Source organism: Somniosus microcephalus, unplaced genomic scaffold (genome assembly GCF_052327205.1).
Source record: "Somniosus microcephalus isolate GS21.2 unplaced genomic scaffold, FLI_Smic_1.0 unresolved_chr3, whole genome shotgun sequence".
Classification (NCBI taxonomy): Eukaryota; Metazoa; Chordata; class Chondrichthyes; order Squaliformes; family Somniosidae; genus Somniosus; species Somniosus microcephalus.
The window spans coordinates 63,752,154-63,771,220 of NW_028225181.1; the positions used below are offsets into that span (position 1 = coordinate 63,752,154).

Here is a 19,067-nt window from a genome sequence, read left to right on the forward strand (position 1 = left end):
CTGGTTCTCCCCCATCCACCCTGCCAGTTACATCCTCAAAAAACTCCAGTAGATTAGTCAAGCATGACTTACCTTTTGTAAATCCATGTCGACTTTGTCCAATCCTGTCACTGCTTTCCAAGTGCTCTGCTATTACATCTTTTATAATACTCTAGCATTTTCCCCACTACCGATGTCAGGCTTACCGGTCTATAATTCCCTGCTTTTTCTCTACCACCTTTTTTGAATAGTGGGGTAACATTAGCTACCCTCCAATCCATGGGTACCGTTCCAGAGTCCATCGAGTTCTGGAAGATGACCAGCAAGGCATCTACTATCTCTAGGGCCACTTTCTTAAGTACCCTGGGATGTAGACCATCAGGCCCTGGGGATTTATCGGACTTCAGTCCCATCAATTTTCCTACAAATACTGATTTCTTTCAGTTCCTCCCTTTCATCAGACCCTATGTTCCCCGGCATCTCTGGGAGATTATTTGTGTCCTCCTTTGTGAAGACAGAACCTAAGTATGTATTTAGTTGGTCTGCCATTTCCTCATTTCCCATTATAAATTCCCCTGATTCTGACTGTAAGGGACCTACGCTTGACTTCACCAATCTTTTTCTCTTCACATATCTATAAAAGCTTTTACAGTCAGCTTTTATGTTCCCTGAGAGCTTACTCTCATTCTATTTTCCCTTTCTTAATTAATCCCTTTATCGACTCCTAAACTGCTCCCAATCCTCAGGATTATTGCTTTTTCTAGCCAATTTATATGTCCTCTCCTTGGATCTTAGGCTATCCCCAATTTCTCTTGTGACTCAACCGTGGCTAACCTTTTTTGTTTTATTTTTATGCCAAACTGGGATGAACAAATTCTGTAGCTCATCCATTCGGTCTTTGAATGTGTGCCATTGCCGATCCACCGTCAACCCTGAGTGCCATTCCCCAATCAATCCTACCCAACTCGCTCTTCAGACCATCATAGTTTCCTTTATTTAAATTGAGGACCCTTGTCTCTGAGTCAACTACTTCATTCTCCATCTTAATGAAGAATTCGATCATATTATGATCGCTCCGACCCAAGGGGCCTCGTACAACAAGATTGCTAATTAATCCTTTCTCGTTACATAATACCCAGTCTAAGATGGCCTGATCTCTGGTTGGTTCCTCGACATATTGGTTCAGGAAACCATCCCGTAAACACTCCAGGAATTCCTCCTCCACAGTATTGTTACTAATTTGGTTGGCCCAATCTATATGTAGATTAAAGTCACCCATGATGACTGCTGTGCCCTTATTGCAAGCTTCTTTAATTTCCCTTTTAATGCCATCCCCAACCTCCGCCTTACTGTTTGGAGGTCTATATAACACTCCCACTAATGTTTCTTTCCCCCTTAGTATTTCTCAATTCTACCCATACAGATTCCACATCATCAGAGCTAATATCCTTCATTACAATTGTATTAATCTCTTCTTTAACCAGTAATGCTACCCCACCTCCCTTCATTTTTGCCTATCTTTCCTGAATATCGAATACTCCTGGATGTTGAGTTCGCAGTCTTGGCCATCCTTAAGCCACGTTTCCATAATCCCAACCAAATCATATTTGTTTACCTCTATTTGCACAGCCAATTCATCCACCTTATTACAAATGCTCCTCGCATTAAGACACAAAGCCTTCAGGCTTGTTTTTTTAATGCTCTTAGACCTATTGGAATTATTATTTACTGTGGCCACGTTTGATTTAAACTGTTAATTTCTCTGACTGCCACTTTTGTTTTTCTCCTTCCTATCTTTTGCTTTTATCCTTGTTTTCCTTTCCTCCGTCTCCCTGCTCAGGTTCCCAACCCCCTGCCATTTTAGTTTAAACACACCCCCCCCCCCCCCCCCGCGAAACAGTGCTAGCAAACCACCCCGCAAGGATATTTGTCCCGCTCTGGTTCAGGTGCAACCCGTCCGACTTGTACAAGTCCCACCTTCCTCAGAAGCAGACCCAGTGATCCAGGAAACTAAAGCCCTCCCTCCTGCACCAACTCTTTAGCCACACATTCATCTGCTCTATCCTCCTATTCCTATACTCACTAGCACGTGGCACCGGGAGTAATCCAGAGATTACAACCTTTGAGGTCCTGCTCTTTAATCTGCTACCTAGCTCCCTAAATTCTTGCTGCAGGACGTCATCCCTCTTCCTACCTATGTCTTTGGTCCCAATGTGAATCACGACCTCTGCCTGTTCACCCTCCCCTTCAGAATGCCCTGCAGCCGTTCAGTGACATCCTTGACCCTGGCACCAGGGAGGCAACAAACCATCCTGGAGTCACATCTACGGCCACAGAAACGCCTATCTGTTCCCCTTATGATAGAATCCCCTACCACTATTGCTCTCCCACTCTTTTTCCTCCCTTCCTGAGCAGCAGAAGCACCCCTGGTGCCAGGAAGTTGGCTGCTGCTGCCTTCCCCTGGTGAGTCATCCCCCTCAACATTATCCAAATTGGTATACCTGTTTGAAAGGGGGATGACCACAGGGGTCCCCTGCACTACCTGCCTGCTTCTATTGCTCCGCCTGGTGGTCACCCATTTCCCTTCTGCCTGTGCAGCCCTACCCTGCGGCGTGACCAACTCATCAAACGTGTAATCCACGACCCTCTCAGCATCGTGAATGCTCCACAACCCATCCATCCGCAGCTCCAGTGCCTCAATACGGCCCGTTAGTAGCTGCAGCTGGATGCATTTCTGGCACACGTGGTCATCAGGGACACTGGCAGCGTCCCTGAATTGCCACATAGAGCAAGAGGAGCACAACACGGGGCTGGGCTCTCCTGGCATGACTTACCCCTTTAATTAATTTAAATTAATTCAATACCACCAGTTAAAAATATACTCTAGGGCGCTTATTTACCAACTGTCCCCACTACACCACAGAGACCCAAGAAAATATAAACCGCAGAATTTAAGCTTGTCTCACTGCTCCCGACACCAGCCTCTGCAAAGAAAGCCCACGAAAGTGAGTTTAAATACTCTCTGGGTCTCCGGTCTCACTGCTCCTGACACCAGCCTCTGTAAAGAAGGCCGGGGGGGGGGGGGGGGGGGCGTGGGCGAGCGCGGGAGGGCCGGGGGCGGGGAGCGCGGGAGGGCCGGCGAGCACGGGAGGGGTGGCGCGAGCGCAGGGGGGGGGGGGGGGGGCGGCGAGCACGGGGGGGGGTCCATCTCCAGGAGCAGTGTGTATCTGAGTCAATGGGACTCTGACCTTTCTCCCCAGTCCATCTCCAGGACCAGTGTGTATCTGAGTCAATGGGACTCTCTTTGACCTTTTCCCCCAGTCAATCTCTGGAAGCTCTTTGAATCGGAAGAGTTCTCTCCGGTTGGTGCTCTCACAATCCTGTGTTGGTTCACCTGCTGTCGTTCCTCAGTCTGCAATCCCTGTTTACTCTCAGCTGTGGACCTTTCTCAATCACTCAGTCTTTCACCGGGAGATCTAATTATGGCAAGACTGAAAATAACAACATGAATAGTGTGAAGTAATGTAATGTAGACTTTTCTGCAGCTTAATAAAAATAAAAGTTTGGGTCCGAGTGCTTCTGTCTGATGTTGTCCCTTTTCTCAGATCCCCGCCCGCCTGGGCTTCCAGCAAATCACCAAAGTTCTGGATAGAAATGTACAATTTCCCTGTGCTTTAGGCAAACCGAAGCTGGGGCCATCTTTCCCAGGTAACACAGTCTGATCTCACTGGGCCCACCCTCCCCGGGTTACACACTGTCTGATCTCACTGGGCCCATCCTCCCTGGGTTACACACTGTCTGATCTCACTGGGCCCATCCTCCCCGGGTTACACACTGTCTGATCTCACTGGGCCCATCCTCCCTGGGTTACACACTGTCTGATCTCACTGGTCCCATCCTCCCCGCGTTACACACTGTCTGATCTCACTGGGCCCATCCTCCCCGGGTTACACACTGTCTGATCTCACTGGTATTTCTTTTCCATAACTCCATCCTCTTGCCAAACCCAGTTTCAAGGCCGAGTATTTAGTTTGGAGATTTTCCTCAGTAAATTTCCGGCCTCCTGAGACTCTCCCATTTTCACTGCTCTGGGCAGAAATGCACCATTTTGTGTCCAAACTGCCAATGATCCCACCGCGCCCTCCACCCCCGGACCAGCCCCTGTATTGTGAGCCGGTTCAGCTCATTCCCCGGGACCTGATGAACCCACCGCGCCCTCCACCCCCGGACCAGCCCCTGTATTGTGAGCCGGTTCAGCTCATTCCCGGGACCTGATGAACCTACCACGCACTCCAGCCCTGGACCGGCCCCTGTATTGTGAGCTGGTTCAGGTCATTCCCCGGGACCTGATGCGGACAGGAACCTCCCCTCCATTACAAACCGGTTCTGTTGCACTTTACCCTCCCTCCCTGTGATATAAAACATTAGAACTGAGACTTCCGCATTCTCACTCCTGTAGACGGAAACGCGCCATTTTCTGTGCGGAGTTACCCTCCCTCGCTGTGATCTAAACTCGGGGCTGAGCAGCCGCTGTCGGGCCGGGTGTTGAATGGAGCAGAGTTCCCTCAGTCACAGAGTAGGCCCTGTAACCCAGGCAACCAGCCTGTGTCTGACCCTCACTCACCGATCAACCCGTCCCGCGCGGGATGGCAAGGCCGCGGCACTGCCGTCCCGCGCGGGACGGCAACACAGCAGGAGAGTATCACTATCGCTCCCCTTAAACACCTCAATTAGATGACCCCTTGATCTTCTATGTTCAAGGGAATAGAAGGCTAGACTGTGCAACCTGTCCTGATAATTTAACCATTTTAGCTCAGGTATCATCCGATGAATCCCCTCCAACGCCAACATCTCTCTTTCCTGAGGGGCAGTGCCCAGAACTGAATAACATGTGGGACAATATTCACTACTCAAAAATATATTGTGACAGAGATTATCAAATTTTAAAAGAACCATTACCAAACCATAGCAAGAGGAAGTCTTACAAATTATATGTATTTATACATAACCTACTGCTCAGAACCAACAGGTTCCTACTCCTGGACTGCCGAGTACACAGACAGGAGTTTACACTGAATGTTTCACAGACTTTCAGATATAAATTGGAGCCCAGGCCTCTGGCACTGAGATCTGACAGATTGTTACCCTGACAACAGAGGAAATCACTCACCGACAATAACTGAAAACAGAAATAACAAAACCAACATCACATGTTCGGAGTTTAGTGAAGAACATTAACCCTGAACATTCAGCTAGCATTTCTATCCATGAAGCTGCGATTCCAATAACGGATTTTTACACCACCAGACCTGACACTGCGGGTTTACTGAATCCACCGTCAGTCCCAGCTGTACAGAACATTAAGCAGTGCCACATTTACAGAAATACATCAATACAATAGTCACATTGTTGGAGATTCACCCTGTGACCGCTGAAAATCAGATTGTCTTAAACCATCTAAATCTGTTAGTTCTCGAATTGTATGTATCCATGCACCTGGATCATGGGACCAACAAGAAACTTTTTTCTGACAGCACAAAATAATTTTACTAATAATCAGTAAAATATAAGATTTACGTATCATTTTATCAGTTTATACTTAAATGCTAATCATGTAATTCAACTACCATCGTGAAATTCAGAAATAGATTTACTGATAGAACATAACTCAGTAAATCCAGCGTCCAGTTCAGAATTGTAATTCACAACTGAGTGCCGTTTGTCACGGAGTGCAGCTTGGAACAGAAACATAGAAGATAGGAGCAGGAGTAGGCCATTCGGCCCCTCGAGCCTGCTCCGCCAATCAATGAGATCATGGCTGCTCATGCAAATTCAGTACCCGGTCCCTGCTTTCTCCCCATATCCCTTTAGCCTTAAGAAATATATCTAACTCCTATTTGAATATATTTAATGAATTGGCCTCTACTGCCTTCTGTGGTAGAGAATTCCACAGGTTCACCACTCTCTGGGTGAAGAAATTCCTCCTCATTTCTGTCCTAAATGGCTTACTCCGTATCCTTAGACTGTGACCCCTGGTTCTGGACTCCCCGACCATCGGGAACATCCTTCCTGCATCTAGTCTGTCTAGTCCTGTTAGAATTTTGTAAGTTTCAATGAGATCCCCTCATTCTTCTAAACTCCAGCGAGTACAAGCCCAATTGACCCAATCTCTCCTCATACGTCATTCCTGCCATCCCAGGTATCAGCCTGGTGAATCTTCGCTGCACTCCCTCCATGGCAAGAACTTCCTTCCTCAGATAAGGCGACCAAAGCTGCGCACAATACTCAAGGTGTGGTCTCACCAAGGCCCTGTACAACTGCAGCAAGACATCCTTGTTCCTGTACTCAAACCCTCTCACTACGAAGGCCAACATACCATTTGCCTTGTTAACTGACTGCTGCACCTGCATGCTTACCTTCAGCGACTGGTGCACAAGGACACCCAGGTCTCGTTGCACTTCCCCTTCTCCCAATCTATTGCCATTTAGATAATAATCTGCCTTCCTGTTTTTGCCACAAAGTGGACCACCTCACATTTATCCACGTTATATTGCATCTGCCATGTTTCTGCCCAATCACCCAACATGTCCAAATCATCCTGGAGTTTCTCGACATCCACCTCACAAGGGACCTACGCACGACTTCACCAAACTTTTTCTCTTCACATATCTATAGAAGCTTTTGCAGTCAGTTTTTATGTTCCCTGCAAGCTTACTCACATACTCTGTTGTCCGCCTCTTAATTAATCCCTTTGCTGAATCCTAAACTGCTCCCAATCCTCAGGTTTACTGCTTTTTCTGGCCAATTTTTATGTCCTCTCCTTGAATCTTACGCTATCCCTAATTTCCCTTGTTAGCCACGGTTGAGTCAACTTTTTTGTTTTATTTTTATGCCAAACAGGGATGAACAAATTCTGTAGTTCATCCATGCGGTCTTTGAATGCTTGCAATTGCCTATCCACCGTCAACCCTTTGAGTGACATTCCCCAATCAATCCTACCCAACTCGCGCCTCATACCATCGTAGTTTCCTTTATTTAAATTCAGGACCCTAGTCTCTGAGTCAACTACTTCACTCTCCATCTTAATGAAGAATTCTATCATATTATGATCACTCTGACCCAAGGGGCCTCGCACAACAAGATTGCTAATTAATCCTCTCATTACATAATACCCAGTCTAAGATGACCTAATCTCTAGTTGCTTCCTCGACATATTGGTCCAGGAAACCATCCTGTATACACTCCAGGAATTCCTCCTCCACAGTATTGTTACTAATTTGGTTAGCCCAATCTATATGTAGATTAAAGTCACCCATGATAACTGCTGTGCCCTTATTGCACGCATCTCTAATTTACCGTTTAATGCCATCTCCAACCTCCGCATTACTGTTTGGGGTTCTGTATACCACTCCCACTAACGTTTTCTGCCACTTGGTATTTCTCAATTCTACCCACACAGATTCCACATCATCAGAGCAAATATCCTTCCTTACAATTGTGTTAATCCCTCTTTAACCAGCAATGCTACCCCACCTCCTTTTTGCCTTTCTTTCCTGAATACTGAATACCCCTGGATGTTGAGTTCCCAGCCTTGGTCACCCTTGAGCCATGTTTCTGTAATCCCAATCATATATCTGTTTACCTCTATTTGCGCAGCTAATTCAGCCACTTTATTACGAATGCTCCTTGCATTAAGACACAAAGCCTTCAGGCTTGCTTTTTAATGCTCTTCGACCTTTTAGAATTATTATTTACTGTGGCCATATTTGATTTAAACCCTTGATTTCTCTGACTGCCACCTTTGTTTTTCTCCTTCCTGTCTTTTGCTTCTATCCTTGTTTCCCTTTCCTCTGTCTCCCTGCTCAGGTTCCCAACCCCCTGCCATTATAGTTTAAACCCTCCCCCAGAGCACGAGCAAACACTCCCCCTAGGACATCGGTCCCGGTCCTGCCCAGGTGCAAACTGTCAGTTTTGTACTGGTCCCACCTCCCCCAGAACTGGTTCCAATGTCCCAGGAATTTGAATCCCTCCCCCTTGCACCATTCCTCCAGCCACATATTCATCTGAAATATCCTTCTATTGCTACTCTGACTAGCACGTGGCACTGGTAGCAATCCGGAGATTACTACCTTGGAGGTCCTATTTTTAAATTTACCTCCTAACTCCCTATATTCATCTTTCAGGACCTCATCCTGTTTTTTTACCTATATCATTGGTACCTATATGCACCACGACAACTGGCTGTTCACCCTCCCCTTCCAAAATGTTCTGCAGCCGCTCTGGAAACATCCTTGACCCTTGCACCAGGAGGCAACATACCATCCTGGAGTCACGTTTGTGGCCGCAGAAACGCCCATCTGTTCCCTACAATAGAATCCCCTAATACTATAGCTCTCCCACTCTTTCCTCCCGTCCTGTGCAGCAGAACCACCCATGGTGCCAGGAAGTTGGCTGCTGCTGTCTTCCCCCGATAAGCCATCCTCCCCAACAATATCCAAAGCGGTATATCGGTTTGAGAGGGGAACAGTCACAAGGGACCCCTGCACTACCTGCCTGCGCTTACTACTCTGCCTGGTGGTCACCCATTCTCTTCCTGCCTGTGCAGCCTTTACCTGCGATGTGACCAACTCCCTAAATGTGCTATCCACGACGTCCTCAGCATCGCGAATGCTCCAGTATGTATCCACTCGCAGCTCCAGCGCCACAATGCGGTCTGTCAGTAGCTGCAGCTGGATACACTTCCCGCACACATGGTCGTCGGGGACACAGGAAGTGTCCCTGATTTCCCACATAGTGCAGGAAGAGCATACCATGGCACAGAGCTCTCCTGTCATGCCTTACCCTTTAATTCATTCAAATTAAATTAAAAGTGAGGCAGGTATGGGGACCCAGGAGGTGGGGGAGCCTCAGCCTTTGCAATTGTCCAACAGGTTTGAGGTTCTTGCGGCCTGTATGGATGAAAGCGGTGGTTGCAGGGTGGATGAGCAAACTGACCGTGACACCGAGGTACAGGAAGCGATTCAAGCGGGGGGAGTTAATAGGAATATAGTGGTAATAAGGGATAGCATAGTCAGGGCGATAGATACAGTTCTCTGCGGCCAAGAGCGAGAGTCCAGATGGCTGTGTTGCCTGCCCGGTGCCAGGGTTCAGGATATCTATTCTGGGCTAGAGAGGAACTTGCAGTGGGAGGGGGAGGAGCCAATGGTCGTGGTCCATGTAGGTACCAACGACACAGTTAGAACTAGGAAAGCGGTTCTGCTGAGAGACTGAGCAGCTAGGGGCTAAATTAAAAAGCAGAACCTCAAGGGTAATAATGTCTGCATTGTTACCTGAGCCACGAGCAAATTGGCATAGGGTAAATCAAATTAGAGAGATGAATGTGTGGCTCAAAGACTGGTGTGGGAGAAATGGGTTTCGATTCCTGGGGCACTGGCACCACACTGGGGAAAGTGGGATCTGTGCTGGGACCAGTGTTCTGGCAAGTCATATAACTAGGGCGGTAGAGAGGGTTTTAAACTAAATAGTGGGGCAAGGGATCAAATTTGGGAAGATGTGGTAAATGAAAGAGTAGAGACAAGGCAATAGAGAAAGGTATTAATATGGGAAATGATAAATAGGCCGTGACAGGAAGGGACAGAGAGTACAAATCGAAGATTAAATCAACAGTTAAGGCTAGAGGTTACAAAAATAAAAGGACAAAACTAAAGGATCTGCATCTGAATGCACGTAGCATTCAAAACAAAACAGAGGAGCTGATAGTGCAAATAGGAATAAATAAGTATGATCTGATCGCCATTACAGAAACATGGCTGCAGGATGACAGATTGGGTCCTGAATATTGAAGAGTACGTGACATTTAGGAAGGACCGAAAGCTAGGAAAAGGTGGAGGGGTGGCTCTGTTAATTAATGATGGTATTAGCACAATAGAGAGGGATGACCCAAGTTCAGGAAACCAGGATGTAGAAGCGGTTTGGGTAGAGATGAGAAATGATAAAGGCAAGAAGTCACTTGTGGGAGTGGTGTACAGGCCCCCTAACAGTAACCACACGGTAGGATGGAGTATAAAGGAAGAAATAATGGGAGCTTGTCAGAAAGGTATGGCAATAATCATGGGGGATTTAATCTACATAGAGACCGGAAAAATCAGATGGGCAAAGGTAGCCTAAATGAGGAGTCCATAGAATGTTTTCAGGATAGTTTCTTACAACAGCACGTTCTGGAGCCAACCAGAGAGCAGGCTATACTAGACCTGGTATTGTGCAATGAGATAGGATTAAAGACCTCATCGTGAAGGTGCCCCTAGGTAGCAGCGATCATAATATGATTGAATTTTACCTTCAGTTTGAGGGAGAGAAGAGTGGGTCCAAGACTAGTATTTTAAACTTAAATAAGGGCAATTACAAGGGCATGAAAGCAGAGCTAGTTAAAGTGAACTGGCAAATTATGTTAAGGGATAGGTCAATAGAGATGCAGTGGCAGACATTTAAGGGGATATTTCAGAATACACAGAATATATACATTCCAACGAGAAAGAAAAATTCCAAGGGGAGGACCCACCATCCGTGGTTAACTAAAAAAATTAACGATAGTATGTAACTTAAAGAAAAAGCATATAATTGCGCAAAGATGGCTGGCAGGTCAGAAGATAGGACAGAATACAAAAAACAGCAAAGAGTGACTAAAAGATTAAAAAGGAGAAAAATTAGAGTACCAGAGATGGCAGCTGAATTGTACAGGTATTTTGTATCGGTCTTCACCATAGAGGATACAAGTAACATCCCAGAAATAGCTGTAAATCAGGAAATGGAAGGGAGGGAGGAACCAGTGTGTATCTGAGTCAATGGGACTCTCTCTGACCTTTTCCCCCCAATCGATCTCGGGAAGCTCTCCAGTTGGTGCTCACAATCCGGTGTTGGTTCACCTGCTGTCGTTCCTCAGTCTACAATCCCTGTTTACTCTCAGCTGTGGACCTTTCTCAATCACTCAGTCTTTCACCGGGAGATCTAATTATGGCAGGACTGAAATTAACAACATGAATAGTGTGAAGTAATGTAATGTAGACTTTTCTTCAGCTTAGTAAAAATAAAAGTTTGGGTCCGAGTGCTTCTGTCTGATGTTGTCCCTTTTCTTAGATTCCCGCCATGCCCGCCTGGGCTTCCAGCAAATCACCAAAGTTCTGGATAGAAATGTACAATTTCCCTGTGCTTTAGGCAAACCGAAGCTGGACCCATCCTCCCCGGGTTACACACTGTCTGATCTCACTGGGCCCATCCTCCCCGGGTTACACACTGTCTGATCTCACTGGGCCCATCCTCCCCGGGTTACACACTGTCTGATCTCACTGGGCCCATCCTCCCCAGGTTACACACTGTCTGATCACACTGGTCCCATCCTCTCCGGGTTACACAATCAGTGAAATTTACTGCACAGAAGGCTGCCATTCGGCCAATCTTGTCTGAGCCGGCTGACAAAGATCTATCCACCCTAATCGCACTTTCCAGCACTTGGTCCGTAGCCTGGTAGCTTACGGCACTTCAAGTGCATATCCAAGCAGTTTTTAAACGTGATGAGGTTCTCTGCCTCTACCACCCTTTCAGGCAACAAGTTCCAGACCTCCACCACCCTCTGGGTGTAAAAAACTCACCTCAAAACCCCTCTAATCCTTTGACCATCTGCTTTAAATCTATGCCCCCCTGATTATTGACCCTTCTGCTAAAGGAAATAGGTCTTTCCTATCCACTCTATCTAGGCCCCTAATAATTTGATACACCTCAATCGAGTCTCCCCTTGGCCTTCTCTGTTCCAAAGAAAACAACCCCAGCCTATCCAATCTTTCCACATAGCAAAAATTCCCCAGCCCAGGCAAAATCCCCGTAAGTCTCCTCTGCACCCTCTGTAATGCAATCACAGCCTTCGTGTAATGTGTTGACCAGAACTGCACGCAGTATTCTAGCTGCGGCCTAGCTATACAGTTCACGCATTACCTCCCAGCTCTTATATTCTGCGCCTCGGTTAGTAAAGACCTTTCTCCCCAGTCCATCCACTAGAGGGTGCAGAGCAGATGTAATTTTTTTCACCCAGAGGGTGGTGGGGGTCTGGAACTCACTGTCTGAAAGGATGGTCGAGGCAGAGACCCTCAGCACATTTAAAAAGTACTTGGGTGTACACTTGAAGAGCCGTAACCTACAGGGCTGTGGAGCAAGAGTCTGCAGGACGGGTTCATGGAATCCATTCGGGACAGTTTCCTGGAACAAAATGTCATGGAACCAACAATGTTAGAACTTGTATTGTGTAATAAGACAGGGTTAATTAGCAATCTCATAGTAAAGCATCCTCTGGGGCAGAGTGATCATAATATGTTAGAACTTCACATTAATTTTGAGAGTGACTTGCCCAAGTCCGAAACTAGTGTCTTAAACTTAAATAAAGCCAATTACATAGGTATGAGGGGCGAGTTGGCTGAGATAGATTGGAAAAATAGATTTAAAAAAGGTATGGCGGTAGATAAGCAGTGGCTAGCATTTAAAGAAATATTTCATAATTCTCAACTAAAATACATTCCATTGAGAAACAAAAACTCCACGGGAAGTGATCCAACCATGGCTAACTAAAGAAGGTAAGGATAGCATTAGATTGAAAGAAGCTTATAATGTTGCAAAGAATAATAGTAAGCCTGAGGATTGAGAGTTTCAGAAACCAGCAAAGATTGACCATAAATTGATAAAAAAGGGAAAAAATGCAATGACAGAAAACTAGCAAGAAATCTAAAAGCAGATTGTAAGATTTGCTGCAAGTATGTAGGAAGGGAGTAGCAAAAGTAAACATTGGTCCCTTAGAGGCTGAGACAGGAGAAATTATTATGGGGAATAAGGAAATGGCAGAAACGTTAAACAAGTATTTTGTATCTGTCTTCACAGTAGAAGACACAAAAAGCAGACCAAAAATGGTGGGGAACCAAGGGTCTAATGAGGGTGAGGAACTTAACGTAATTCATATAAATAGAGAAAAAGTACTAGAGAATCTAACAGGACTGAAAACCGACAAATCCCCTGGACCCGACGGCCTACATCCTAGGGTTGTAAAAGAGGTGGCTGAAGAGATAGTGGATACATTGGTTTTGATCTTCCAAAATTCCCAAGATTCTGGAATGGTCCCAGCGGATTGGAAGGTCGCAAATGTAACACCGCTATTCAAGAAAGGAGGGAAGAGAGAAAACAGGGCACTACAGTCCAGTTAGCCCGACATCAGTCATTCGGAAAACACTGGAATCCAGTGTTAAGGAAGTGGTATCAGGGCACTTAGAAAAATCGTAACATGATTAGCCAGAGTCAACATGGTTTTATGAAAGGGAAATCATGTTTGACAAATTTATTAGTTTTTTGATGGTTACTAGCAGGGTAGATAAAGTGGAACCAGTGGATGTAGTATATTTGGATTTCCAAAAAGGCATTCGATAAAGGTGTCACATAAAAGGTTATTGCACAAGATTAGGGCTCATGGGGTTGGGGTAATATAGTAGCATGGATCAAGGATTGGTTAACAGACAGAAAACAGAGAAGGGATAAACGGACCTTTTTCAGGCTGGCAGGCTGTAACTAGTGGGGTGCCACAAGGATCAGTGTTGGGGCCTCAGCTATTTACAATCTACATTAATGACCTAGATGAAGGGACCGAGTGTAATGTATCCAAGTTTGCTGACGCTACAAATCTAGGCGGGACAGTAAGCTGTGAGAACACAGAGAGTCTGCAAAGGGATACAGATAGACTAAGTGAGTGGGCAGTAAGGTGGCAAATGGAGTGTAATGTAGGGGAATGAGAGGTAATCTCATTGAAATATACAAGATTCTGAAGGAGATTGACAGGGTAGATGCTGCGAGGTTGTTTCCCCGGGCTGGAGTGTCTAGAACTAGGGGGCATAGTCTCACAACGTGGACCACTTTCCATACCTCGGGAGCCTACTGTCAACAAGGACAGACGTTGACGACGAAGTCCAACACCGCCTTTAGTGTGCCAGTGCAGCCTTCGGTCGCCTGAGGAAGTGTGTTTGAAGACCAAGACCTCAAACCCCACACTAAGCTCATGGTCTACAGAGCAGCAGCGATACCCGCCCTGCTGTATGCCTGAGAGACACGGACCATGTACAGCAGGCACCTCAAAGCACTGGAGAGGTACCACCAACGCTGCCTCCGCAAGATCCTGCAAATCCATTGGCAGGATAGGCGAACCAAAATCGATGTTCTCGCTCAAGCCAGCATCGAAGCTTTGACCACGCTCGATCAGCTCCGATGGACGAGTCACATTGTCCGCATGCCCGATACGAGACTCCCAAAACAAGCGCTCTACTCGGAGCTCCGGCACGGCAAGAGAGCCCCAGGTGGGCAGAGGAAACACTTCAAGGACACACTCAAAGCCTCCTTGAAAAAGTGCAACATCCCCACCAAGACCTGGGAATCCCTGGCCCAAGACCGCACAAAGTGGAGGAGAAAAATCTGGGAAGGTGCCGAACACCGAGTCTCTTCCCACGCCCCTTCGCCCCAATGTTCCCAGAGATTGCCTGAGAGAGGCCGGCGCTGCTGTAAATGTCGGAGATTCTCTGATCCACACTCACCGCACCATCGGCCACTCCTCAGTCCCGCCGCCATTTTATCTCCTTCCTCAAAGCGGAGCCTCATCCGGGGACTGCGAGCAGCAACGAGCATGCGCACTGCGGCCACGCAGCCCGCGCCTAAAGTCCCTCACTGAGTCCGTCTCTTCTATTGGCTGCGACTCGTAGATTGACAGCTGCGTTCACCAATCGCAGCCCGCAACGCCTCGGGGCCCCGCCCACTGTGTTAAAAGGCCGCCGCCAGCTCCGGGGTCACGTGGCCCCTGATCGGCCGTTCAACCGCCTCAGCGCGCGGGTGAGGTCATAGCCCCGCCCACCGGCGAGCCCTTGTTGCCCAAGGTGCCGGCCGACTGCTGTCCCTTCTCCCCGGGCGGGCGGCGGCTGTCCTTCCCCCAGGGGTGGACTCCTCTCTAACTCTGTTCTCCAACTGCTCCTCCCCGCTCCGGGCTGCGGCTTTTATAGCAGCCGCCGGCCCCGCCCAGCCCAGCCGCGCCTTCTGATTGGCTGAAAACCCGGCAAATCTCGGCCTCTGATTGGCGCGTTTTTCAATCCGCTCCAACCTCGGACACCAACGAAAAAGGCGGCTTATAGAATAAGAGCTCGTCTGTGAATCAGACTCGTTATTGTTAAAGTGATGGCTCTCTGTGGGACTGAATATTAACCAGTTATTAAAATCATTGCATCTGTGGGACTGAATAATAATCATTATTGTTAAAATTATTGCATCTGTGGGATTGAATAATAATCGTTAAAATTATGGTATCTGGGACTGAATAATAATTAAAACTATGGCATTTGTGAGACTAAATAATAATCATTACTGCTAAAGATTGTCATCTGTGGGACTGAATAATCATTTTAATTAAAATTATAGCGTCTGTGGGACTGAATAATCATTAAAATGGCATCTGTGAGACTGAATAATTCATTATTAAATTGTGAATTATGGCAAATTGATCCTTTAAAATTACTGGTCCCTGAATTGACAGATTTAATTTCATTTTAGCTTTTCAGTGACCCGCTTGTAAATGAGTGCTTTATACAAAACAGTGCAGTGACAATGCATCATTTTGTTATTATATATTTGTTAAATTTCAATCTATTTTAAAATTAACGATATACTGTATTACAAAAACACCATCAAAATCTGAACATACGACAAAAAAATGAAAGTGAGGGGTAAATAAAGAAAGGATGATAAAACATTTTTTTAAAGAGTTTCATTCTTTATGCTGTCCATATTTCAAATGTCATTAGTCAAATGAAAATAAATAGTCTCTTCTGGATCTCGTGAGTGGCTCTGAAAAGAGCCTTTGGGTTGAGTTTTTAAGGTGGGAGGAACGAGAGGCTTTATTTGCAGCTGATGTATTTGGTGACTGCTTTGGTCCCCTCCGAGACGGCGTGCTTGGCCAGTTCCCCGGGCAACAGGATGCGGATGCCGGTCTGGATCTCCCGGCCGGGAGGAGATGGTCTGGCGTTTGGGGTAATGGATCAGGCGGGAGACCTCACAGGCGATGCGCTCGAAGATGTCGGTGATGAACGAGTTCATGACACTCATGGCCTTGGAGGAGATGCCGGTGTCGGGTCGGGGTGGGCCTGCTTCAGCACCTTGTAGATGTAGATGCTGTAACTCTGCTTCCTGGTCTTCCTGCGCTTCTTGTCGCCTTTGGCCTGCTTCTTGGTGGCTGCTTCTTGGTGGCCGCTTTCTTCGGCCCCTTTTTCGGGGCGATGCCCCTGGACACCGCTTCAGGCCTGGTGAATGGACGCGAGGGTTTGTGATGGAGAAAGTCTCCCGGACGTGCTATTTAATAGCCAGCCGTATGCAAATGAGGAATCAGAAAGTGAAGGATTCCTATTGGTGAACCAGCGCATAAGTATCTATTGTGAGTTAGGAACAAGGGGTGCCAACCGGCCAATCAGAAACACTCATGGTGTTGCAGCTGGTTTCAGGCACGTGGGGGAGAGTCTCCACATGGCTGCAGCTTGAAAAATATATTACAATAGGAAAATACTGCGGAATCTGAAATAACAACAGAAAATGCTGGAAATACTTGATGAAGGGTCCCAGACCTGAAACGTTAACTCTGTTTCTCTCTCCACGGAAGCTGCCTGGCCAGCTGAGTATTTCCAGCATTTTCTGTTGAAAAATGTATTTTTGGTACCATAAGTTGCCCTGTTAAATTGCAGACTGCTTGCCCGACATTGATCCAGCTGAATGTTGGGAAGACCGAAGCCATCATCTTCGGTCCCCGCCACTAACTGCGTCCCCACGTCACCGACTCCCTCCCTCTCCCTGGGCAGCTGGCTGAGCCAGACTGTTCGCAACCGTGGTGTCATATTTGAACCCCCACCCCCCCCTCAGATGAGCCTCCGACCACATATCCACGCCAGCACTAAGACCGCCTATTTCCGCCGCCGGTATATCACCCGACCCCTCCTCTGCCTCAGCTCATCTGCCGCTGAAACCCTCATCCATGCCTTTGTTACCTCTAGACTTGACTATTCCAACGCACTCCTGGCCGGCCTCCCACATTCCACCCTACGTAAACTTGAGGTAATCCAAAACTCTGCTGCCCGTGTCCGCACGTGCACCAAGTCCCGTTCAACCATTACCCCTTGTGCTCGCTGACCTACAGAGGCTCCCAGTTAAGCAACGCCTCAATTAAAAAAATCTCATCCTTGTTTTCAAATTCCTCCATGGACTCGCACCCCCCCTCCTCCCCCACACACACACAAAGCTAGGTGGGCGTGTGTGCTGTGAGGAGGATGCTGAGAAACTCCAGGATGATTTGGATAGGTTGGGCGATTGGGCAGATGCATGGCAGATGCAGTATAATGTGGATAAATGCGAGGTTATCCACTTTGGTGGCAAAAACAGGAAGGCAGATTATTATCTGAATGGCAATAGATTGGGAAAAGGGGAAGTGCAACGAGACCTGGGTGTCCTTGTGCACCAGTCGTTGAAGGTAAGCATGCAGGTGCAGCAGAGGGTTAAGAAGGCAAATGGTATGTTGGCCTTCATAGCGAGAGGATTCGAATACAGGAGCAACAATGTCATGCTGCAGTTGTACAGGGCCTTGGTGAAACCACACCTTGAGTATTGTGTGCAGTTTTGGTCGCCTTATCTGAGGAAGGATGTTCTTGCCATGGAGGGAGTGCAGCGAAGATTCACCAGACTGATACCTGGGATGGCAGGAATGACGTATGAGGAGAGATTGGGTCGATTGGGCTTATACTCACTGGAGTTTAGAAGAATGAGAGGGGATCTCATTGAAACTTATAAAATTCTAACAGGACTAGACAGACCAGATGCAGGAAGACTGTTCCTGATGGCGGGGAGTCCAGAACCAGGGGTCACCATCTACGGATAAGGGATAAGCCATTTAGGACTGAGATGAGGAGGAATTTCTTCACCCAGAGTGTGGTGAGCCTGTGGAATTCTCTACCACAGAAGGCAGTAGAGGCCAATTCATTAAGTATATTCCAGAAAGAGTTAGATATATTTCTTAAGGCTAAAGGGATCAAGGGATATGGGGAGAAGGCAGGGACAGGGTACTGAGCTTGGATGATCTGCCATGATCTCATTGAATGGCGGAGCAGGCTCGAGGGGCCAAATGGCCTACTCCTGCTCCTATCTTCTATGTTTCTATGTTTTTTCTATGTTTCTACCGTTATTTAATGGAATTAAATCCTCTCTACCTCTCTCTCTCCGCCTTTAAAACGCTCCTTAAAACCTCTGTCTTTCTGTCCTAATATCTCCCGATGTGGCTCGGTGTCAATGTTTGTCTGATTACTCTCCTGTGAAACGTCTTAGGACGTTTCACTACATTAAAGGCACTATATGAATGCAAGTTGTTGTTGGAATACCTAGACCAGGCAGATGGATCATGGAGACCTGGGATTATCGTTAGCAGCATGACTCGATATTTCATCCATAAACCACGCCTGAAATCAAATATAAAGAGGCACATTCTTTGACAAAGATACACATAAAACATACCATAGTCACGCTGAAGCAAAGATTCTGCTGCTTGAACAGATCTGGGAGGGTGGAGGGTGGGGGCTGTCCTATTGCACAGCGCTAGAAAGGTATCCATTATAGTGGTATGCTGCACAGTGCATAATTATGCTCTCAGAAGACACGTCACCATGCAGTAGTTGGGACAGGAAGGACAGTCAGGATCGACAGAGGCTGAGCTCACGGCTGGCTGCTCCACCAGACTGGCGGCAAGGAAGACAAGCCCAGCAACTTCTAATGGACAACCATTTCAATTAGACATTCAAAGGTCACTTCAGCACAAGCATTGCTGAACTCATGTTCCCAACGAAACTGATGCACCAAACCCATCCACACCATTATGCTCTACCCAACCCCGGCCATCAAACATATCAATCCCATTCATTTCCTGCTACAGAAATGGGCCCCAGTAAGAGTGAAAACGTGATTCCAATAAACAGTGCAGGATTCATTATGAATTAATG

The 19,067-nt window shown here is 47.0% G+C and overlaps 1 protein-coding gene across 1 annotated transcript in view; it reads right to left on the reverse strand.

Moving 5' to 3' along the window:
- Nucleotides 1-15,022, reverse strand: part of LOC147091646 (uncharacterized) — a 41,973-nt gene extending 26,951 nt beyond the window's left edge. Inside the window, exon 1 of the mRNA XM_085976862.1 lies at nucleotides 14,589-15,022. The gene's annotated coding sequence lies outside the window, so the exon portion shown is untranslated. The remainder of the gene's footprint in view (nucleotides 1-14,588) is intronic.
- Between the last annotated feature and the right edge of the window lie 4,045 nt (nucleotides 15,023-19,067).